This window comes from Macaca nemestrina, chromosome 8 (assembly GCF_043159975.1).
Source record: "Macaca nemestrina isolate mMacNem1 chromosome 8, mMacNem.hap1, whole genome shotgun sequence".
NCBI classification, from domain to species: Eukaryota; Metazoa; Chordata; class Mammalia; order Primates; family Cercopithecidae; genus Macaca; species Macaca nemestrina.
The window spans coordinates 29,182,749-29,192,003 of record NC_092132.1 but is presented as its reverse complement, the minus strand read 5'-3'; the positions used below and the strand labels follow the sequence as shown (position 1 = coordinate 29,192,003).

General features: G+C 40.9%; 1 long non-coding RNA gene across 1 annotated transcript; it reads right to left on the bottom strand.

Annotated features, from left to right (window-relative positions):
- Positions 1-323: 323 nt before the first annotated feature.
- Positions 324-7,901, bottom strand: LOC139355651 (uncharacterized). The gene is made up of 4 exons (XR_011606464.1): positions 7,818-7,901; positions 6,432-6,468; positions 2,215-2,274; positions 324-405 (listed from the first exon to the last, which is right to left on the bottom strand). It is a non-coding gene; the product is annotated as an uncharacterized lncRNA (long non-coding RNA).
- Positions 7,902-9,255: the final 1,354 nt, after the last annotated feature.

The window sequence follows — 9,255 nt, the reverse complement described above, 5'->3', positions numbered from 1 at the left end:
TAGTTCCTTTTACATTTGGTAATTTTGTTAACACAACTCAGTAGGTGTCTTGTTAATTTGTTCATTACTAGGTGGATGAAAATGTGCATCTCTTCTGTGAATACCAATTATTCCCAAATGAGGTAATTTCACCAAGACAGTGAAATTTCCTCATTCTTCCCTGGTGTAAGAATATCACTGCCAGGAATGAACAGTTCCAAACAAAGAAAGCTGTGGGAGGTGGAAAGGGTGTTCTCTCCTGAAAAGGAGGGGTCTATTTGATTATTTCTCAATCTGAAAATAAAGCGCATTTTCGGGGTGTACAAAGGGGAAGAGGAAGGACATACCGGTGGTGGTGGTGCTGCCGCAGGCTCAGGGGGCCCTGCGTCTCTAACTTCTCTTTGCAACAATTAAAGGGACATGTCACTGTGAGGATGTAAGAAGAATAAGTAGTCATTTCATTGTTTCTAGACAATTTGATCATACTCCAGGATTCTTGCCACCAGCAAAATAAAGAAAGTAAGTTTTAAGATCTTCAACAAAGAGTTTTCAAATTCTACTTTTATTTTCTGCTCCAAAACATTTCTACTTTCAGAATCAAAGCAGCTTTCTAAGTTTCGTTCTTCAAATCATTGAATTTTTAGGGGGAAGGACCAACTAGTGTCCATGGTAATACTATCTGCAAGACCAAAGAGGAGTGAGTCCACCTCTGGGGCAAAGAAAGTGGGAAGGAAAGGATTTGATTTCCCTGAGAATGGAAACTGTTCTTCCTTGCGATTGTATTTCTGCACATAGCATGTGCTTAGAACATAGCTAATAAATCTGCAGGTTCCCATCTCCTCCTAACAGATTGTATTGTATCTGCCTTGTTCACACACATATTCTCTGTGTTGAAGGCATAGAGAAACAAAATTGATTTCTGCCCCTTTAGTCAATGGAGTTGATTCACAATGCCAAATGGAGAGCTGGGGCTGCCCTTCCTAAGGGCAGCAGGGTCCCAAGAGCCTCTCTGCCCTTCCACCTTCCATTTATTTCTAGCCAAGAAGGACAGGGAAACCTATCAATGAGCTTTCAGGACGCACTTGGGGTCACTAGAGAAATGGGGAAGATGTAAGTGGCCTGTGTTCCCAGCAAAAGACCATGAAATCACCCGGGGAGTCCCAGAGCTGCCTGCTGCTCTTCTCTGTTTTTCTTCCTTCTTAGCTGCTCCCAAACAACTTCCCCTAAGCCAACTATAGCAGCTTCTTTGTTCTCTCCCCTTTGGGCCAACCTCCATGTTGCTCTTTTGTTCTTCAGGGAGTTAAGGAAGAGTTATTGACTATCTCAACATTTTGTTCTCTGTCTCACGCAGAAACTATTGCCGACAGGGCTCTCATTTCCTTACTGTTAGACTTATTTTTCAGACTACCTTCAGGCAAATGAAAATGTAAAGGGGACTCAGACTACATATCCCATTCACTATAGATTCTTAAGTGATTAACATAGTTTCTAGTACACCGTTGTCTCACAATGAATATTGTTCCTTATTAATAGTGAATAATAGTAAAAACAATAATATCTAACAATTCTCAGATCATCAACACACTGCCTATTTTATAACACATAATCTGGATTTAACACTTAACTTTCATTTAAAATTCGATCCTCAAAAAAAAATCCCAGAAGAAATAGAGACTATTATCGAACCCATTTTAAGGACAAAGAAGTTGAGGCACAGAGAAGTAACATGTCCAAGATTATATAGCTGTAAGTGGCAGTGCAACGATTGTTTGCTTCCTCTATTATCATTAACTCTTAGAAAACAGAAACTGTGTCATAGTTATCTGCTATCTGCTATAATGTCTAGCCAAAAATCTTGTATTCAAGCAGTATAGCATAGCTGTCAAGAACTCAGGAATTTGAGTGAGACTTTGAAATCCTAGCTCCAACACTTGCTGACTATGTGACATTAACATTCCTAAGGGTCAATTTCCTCTTTTTAAAGTGGAAATAATCATAGCACAGTCTCTTATGATTGTGGGAGGTTCAAAGTTAGTACAGGACCTACTCTTCAGTAGGTGCTCAATAAATGCTATTCTATCATATCTCAATGACCAACCTGTGCTCAGCACAATAGGAGTTCTGTAACTGTTTGCTGGGTGAATGAAAGACCCGAGTAAATGAATAAGTAACAATGGAATGCCTGTATTCCATCATTTTCTTCCAGTCCCAAGCCACTAGCAAAGCTCCACTCACCAACTCTGGTGCTCACACAGTATGGTTGTCAGCTCACAGATCCTGGTCGTCTGTTCACACCTTAAAAGCAGTAGAGGGAACACTGAGCAGGAGGTGTCTTATTCCACAGGGCACTGCTAAAGCAGCACTGATACAATCTGCACTTTTTCAGCCTGAGATCCATGGGGAGACTCCTTGGCTTAAACATGGAATACGGACACAGGAGGGGAAAGTGAGTCTCCAGATCGAACTCTTTACAATGTCATACACCACAGATGTAGGAAATCTGCTGAGCCCAATGAAATGGGGACACCTGAGTTAAAGACAGCTCTGGGAGACATCAGCTCAGTACGTTTTCCATGCTGGATGCGAGCCAAACCCATGAGAAATTCTGCTGTCATTTCCTTTCACAGCCACCGGCTAACGAGTGTAAAATCTAGTGAGCTGAAGAGACAGGCATGGTGGCAGAGATTTAACAGCAGAGCTAAGTAGATGAGACAGAAATGTGCTTCAGGACTCAAGAGAGCTAAAATATGGAAGACAGAGAGCAGAGGCCAGTCCACACAGAGATTGGAGCACTTAGGAATTGCACTGTGTTCCAAGGAGAAGTAAGCAAATCAGGAGAATCCGACTGGGATAGAAGCCATGTGGGGGCTGCTGGATCAATTTCTCTTGGGTCCCTTCTTACTTTAGTTTTCTGGAAGCCTGCAGCTGGGTCTGAATATAAACACCACTTCTTCAGAGGAGCACATGTAGAATGTAACAAATTAATACTAACACATTCATTCAATTTCCATTTATTGACACATAATTTTTCATTTTGACTTATTTTATCCCCAAAAGGGTTGTTTCATCAGACATAGAAGAAGAGCATCAACAAAGGCGGATGTCTTTATGCTGCTTCTTGGTTGACGCAATAGCTCTGCCAAGACTCAAGACCGCAGGAAGCTTTTACACAGATGGCTTCAGAGACAACGTGGTCCCATCACAGAAGTTAGTTCCCATCCTGCATGGCATCTGGTCCTAAAGGGTAGCACGGGGTCTTTGCAGTAGGTGAGAAGACCTCCTCAGCAAAACCACCATGTCATACACTCCTAAAAAACCATCTGTGCTTCCCAAAATGAGAACAAAACTTCAAGGGAACTTGAATTTCCTTACTGGGGACTTAAAGACCTCCAAAGAGGAAAGTCCAGACTTGGAAACAAGAATAACAAAGCCTGCTAAAAAATACATAAAAGCTTCAAGCAGATAAAATCCCTGGGGTTGCTTTCCATCAAACTTATATGCCATGATTATTAATGCCTAACCATATACTATCCTCATCAGGAAATTGTGTGTTAATTTCTCGAACTTTTGCAGACAAATACATTGGTGCACAAAGGAGATGACCGGGTTTGCCTCAGGCCCTACAAGGAATCATTGCCAACCCAAGAATTACAACTCTGAGCTCCTGACTTGCAGCTCTGAGCTCACACCTTCAGGATCAATCTCCTTAGATCCACCAGACAATGGCTTCAAACGCTTTTATGGCAATTAGAGTAGGAACACTGTCTCCTATTAGGACACACCTACCCAGTTCTCCTTTTGGACCTGGGCACAGTTGCTGTCAGGGAGCAGGGAGTTGGAGACATAATTTAGTGCTTGGAGTCTTCCATGTCCAAGCAAACTTCTTCATGCCAAAAACCGCACCTTATAAGGAGAAAAGTCTAGAGATGGGAAGTCTCTCCCTGGCATAGCTTGTGAGGAGGATGGGTGTGGGGGAGCAGGGAACCAGGCATCTTATCTGTTTGTTCTTGAACTTGCAACCAACATTAACTGTGTTTAAGTAATATTATGCCATAGCATTGTTCCCAAAGCGATGACCTACAGTTCTTGAGAGAATGTCTTTTTCTCTCTTACAAATGTGCCCCATATGTTAAGACGTACTTAAGGAGTTAAAAGCAACACTCTGAGTTTTCAGCTCCAGGTGATGCCCTCTGTCAGGGAAGAGGTGGCAATGGTATTCATGGAGATTTCACTGTGATCCTGACCGGTTAGGTTCTGTAGGGGAAGGCAGAGATGATCACAAAGAACACTTCAATTCTAGTGCATGCCTTTACATTGGTTAAAACAAGCAGCTATGGAAAAATTCAGTTATAAAGAAAGGTAAGAGGACTATGTGAATCGAAATTCTATAGCTACTACTGTGGAATCCTTTCTCAGCCAGCAGTGGGAATGGGAAGTGGGAGAGGGGCTGCTCCAGAGTTGTTGTTGTTTCGTTTTTCTCTGAGACAGGGTCTCACTCTGTCACCCAGGCTGGTGTGCCGTGGTACCATCACTGCTCACTTTAGCCTTGACCTCCTGGGTTCAGGCGACCTTCTCACCTCCACCTCCTGAGTACCTGGAACTACAGGCATGAGCCACCATGCCTGGATAATTTCTTTCTTTGTTGTTGTTGTTTGTTTGTTTGTTTTTGTAGAGACAAGGTTTCACCATGTTGCCCACGCTGGTCTTGAACTCCTGGACTCAAGCAGTCTGCCTGTCTTGGCCTCCCAGACTCAAGCAGTCTGCCTGTCTTGGCCTCCCAAAGTGCTGAGACAGATGTAAGCCACAGCATCCAGCTTCCAAACGTTTAAAGGCTAGTCTGGAAAATGTAAATTATTGATGCCCTTCTCCAGGAGGGACACTTTGACTTGCCACTTCCTCTACGTTAGCTTGTTGCCTATACTTCCAAATCAAACAGCAGTGGTGTTTGTTATGTACCTACTCTTCTGGCAAGGGTTATGCTACATAAGTTTTAGAGGGCCACTTCCATGGTCCATATCCAACCTTCCCCAGGTCTGTAGGAAGACGGCAGGTGGAAAGCCAGTTGTTATTCCTGAAGAGAACAACTTAGAACTGGAGTTAGCCACAGTCGTGATGCCCTGTTCTTAGAAAGGGCTCTTAACCTGTCTGAAGGCAGGATGGGCTCTTGGTAGCAATATGGATTTGCAAAGCTTTCCCTTATGTCTGACCAGACAGCACTCTGATCTCTGATCATGTCAATTCATATGCCAGCTGGGCTTCAGCGAGGGAGGGAAATGTCATGCTGTAGCACAAATAGTTTCTTCTTTATATAAGAAGATCTAACATCTCATCTTCACTTCATGTTATTTTTTTCTGAGACCCCCCCCAAAAAGGAACTCATCCTTGTGACTATTTACTGCAACTTCCTAAAATCTTGCTTCTGGAATTTTTAAGTAGAACAACCAAGTTTAAGAGTTCTATTTCAAAAGGTTTTCAAGTACTTATATAAGCTGAGATGGAAAGGTTTGATTTGATAGTCACTGGGAATAATTTGGGGGAAGAAATACATGACTCAACTCAGGATACGCCCCAGGACCGCATCACCCTTTGAGCTTTCTGCAACAGATGGATGCCTTTCTGCTCTGAGGCCTCAGAACCATCCAACAAGGCCTCGACAATAATAGCCAGGCAAAACTTTATCAAAGGGAGAAACAAAAAGGCCTGACAGATGATGCTGCCAGCATTGCAGCAGCCAGGTTAGCTTTGTTCTAATGCCATTCTGTCAGGTTTAACAAGCAGATATTAAGAGAAGTTTATAGAGAATAGAGATGAAAGGTTGTCGGTAGAGATGAGAGCTGCCAGTAGGCACCGAGATTCACAGCTGGGTGTAGACTCTGCCCCAACTGGCTGAGAGAAAAAGAGGTTTGATATGGGAGCAGCTGCTTCCAACCCCTGCTAGAAGCAAGGCTTAATCATCTGGCACCCGAGAGTCTGGAGCTCCACCTGGAGAGAGACACAGCAAATGGGAGGATGCTGGGTGTGAACCTCATCATTAGATTAGAAACAACTGATGTATTTGCAGAACTTGGTTCCTTAATTGGTCCTGACCTGGTATGACATCTCACATCCGGAATGTTTTCACCGAAGCATGCAAGGACAACGGAAGCAAGAAACAAGGAAGAGGTTCAAAAGGGATATTGGTGATTTTACTTAATGGATTGAGGGTACGCTTGAGAAAGAAGGGACACTGGAGAATGAAAAGGAAAAGGGCAGTATAGAATGCAGTGGCTATGTCCTGGCATGTAGGGCAAGCTGATGAAGCTCTCTTCTATCAATTTTCAATCGTACTAAATTCTTCCTGAGTCCACATTCCTTTCAACCGAGTGCTTTTTGAAATGAGGATGAGTCAAGATGCCTCCGAAGGGCTGTGTGTCATCAATACACCAAAGGTTAAATTTCAACCTCTAACTCACCGATTCATTTGTTCCCTCTGTCTCCTAAGTTCCATTTCTGCAAATTAAAATCAGGAAACAATTATTATGTTATTTGTAAAAACAAAAACAAAACACAACTCCAGTTTAAAAAAAAAAATCACCTCATCTTCTAAATGTGTATCTGTCTCTGTTTTAGCCATGCATCTTTTCCAATGAAGGCTATTAAGGCCTTCCTTTTTTTTTTTTTTTTTCTGAAAAGGAACAGAATTATAAATTGCAGCCATCCCATCCAAAATCATTAGAAGACCCTTACACATATCTGCCAGCAGTGATGCAATTAAATTGCATTGAGTAAGTTCCTTCTAAGTTGAATCACACATATATTTTCTTTTATGGAAGTGAAATTTATATAACATAAAATCAACCATTTTAAAGTAAACAATTCAGTAGCATTTATTAAATACATTCACATTTAATAAATGAATTATCTAGTTCCAAAAGGTTTTTAATCATCCCCAAAAGAAACCTCCTATCCATTAAGCAGTTACTCCCAGCCTCTCCTTTGCTACATCCCCAGGCCCCACCCAGCCCCTGGCGCCATCGTATTTCAGAATAGTGTTTGTTCACACATTCTTTGTTGTGGTGAAGTATTGCTATTCCCTTTAGAAGACCCCCCAGTCATGTTGAGTTAGAGGTTTTCTCAAGGTCTGACCACAGTTAAGATCTCGGGTCTAGAAACAAATGCTCCCAAGGATGAGGTCTCCACCACTTTAGGATTGCATTACATTGTTCAAAGCCACCGCAGCCATGAGCCAAGCTTTCTACAGCCCTTCAAGACAATTGTCATCATTCCTTTGTGTAGCTAGTGGGGTTTTCTTGGAAGCTAAATGATAAACCTAAAGTTCATTTCATTGAGACTTTTTTGAGATTTCCATTTTACAAGTAAAGCACACAGGTGACCTCTCCGAGTTAAATCCTCTTCCAGCCAACAGATTTAAATTTGCGGACAGATATAATATCACAAACCTTGAGTTTCCAGCCCACGCCTCCTAGGCTGCTCTGGGACTTTATACACACGCACACTGACTTCCATTATAATCCCCCTATTTTTAGTTACACATAACTTTTAAAGAAGTTTCTCTTGGAAAGTCTGAGGATTTTCAGCAGTTATTTTTGTGATTCCTATGAAGCAAGACCTAGCTTTTTCCACCTCAGAAATGCCAGGTTTTTTTTTTTTCTTTTTACATCTGACTTAAGCAGCTGAATTGTAACATGTCCTAATTCCTTCTCATGTGGTTCTTCTTCATTCAAGGCGAGCAGTTTTATTGAATCCAAAAGAAAAAAAATCTCATTTAAAAATAATTTTCTCCCATGTACAGTAAAAAAAAAAAAAAAAAGTCTAATAAGATTCATTTACATTGTTACCTGAGGCCACAGGGAGTTGTGCAAAGCACATTTCATAATTCCTCCAGGCTGTTAGTAGGTGTATTTTCCCTGTAAGTAGAGAGGAGAAAAGTTTCAAAGAGATCAGGATGCCAAAAGAAAAAAAAAAAACTATAAAAATGTTCATACTGATGCAATAGGGAGTTTTTCTCTGCCCTCTGTATTTGGATTTCTATTTTTAAAAGTAGATTAAAAAAGAAACTACGGCTGCAAACATCATGAAATATAATGGTACTGATAAGGCTTAATGTACATTGAAATAGCCTAGGTATGTGGATTCATTGAGGATGTTTAGGTCTGAATTCTCTCCTTTTCTGTTTCTACTTAGACATTACTGATTTCACTCTTGAAAAGGGACTTCAAAGAATATTCTCTCCAGTGATGAAGAGAGGGTCTCTGATGCTATGGTTAATTGAAGGTTCAATCATTCGCCAATTATTTTTAGCACTTACTCTATTCTTTCTTTTGATTCTCAAAAACACTTTTGAAATGTAGAGAAGTTATACCTAGTCTATTGCAAACCAGAAAACACCCTCAACAATTTAATAATCACAAAAAGGGACTATTCCTTCAGTTTAATGATTGATTGACTCAAGGCCAGATTGAAGACCTGGTAGATTTACGGAACTGTAGGACTGGTTATTTCATTTGCATAAAGGGGAGTATATTAAAAGCTCAACATTGCAAATCTATGCCTACATATACATATATGAGGATTGATGTTTCTTTAACAGAGTCACTGCATGTACCACAGCTCTGACCTGAACTCTCATACATGTGTCTCTGTGACCAATCTATTCACTAACCCATCATTCACCTATTGGTAGGCGTATACTAAATTTGTGTACCAAAGGAAATATTCTTGTTAGCATTAATGAGAAAGAAGAGACAAATGCAGGGCAGGGAGACCTATTGAGTATTAAGTCGAGTATTAAATCTCTTTACAATGTAGAGTTCACAAACTGCAATGCCTACATTAACTCACATGATTCACATAGTAATTCTAGGGAGGTCACAGGTAAGCATTATTATTTTCAGTCTTTCTCAATGACTGCCCCTAGTCCTCCCAAACTTATTCACAGAACTGGTGGTACTTGAACCCAAAACTGAATGTCAATATTTATGTTCTTAACCTACATCCTTACCCTTCACATTTAAAATAAAGTATCAAGTCCCTCCTTCCATTCATGCCATAAACACGTACTAAGAAGTCCTGAGTATTCTTATCATTGTGCTAGGCAATGTGATTCCAAGAAAGGCAAGAAAGACACAATCCCTCAACTCAATGCTAAGGAGTCAAGTGCACAAAAACCCAGAAAAGAGCATCATAGTTACCATAAAAGAAGCCCAAAATGCAGTGATGATTAAGAGAAGGAAATGCAACAACTATTCAGGGAAGATCTTGGGGGAAACTGAATTT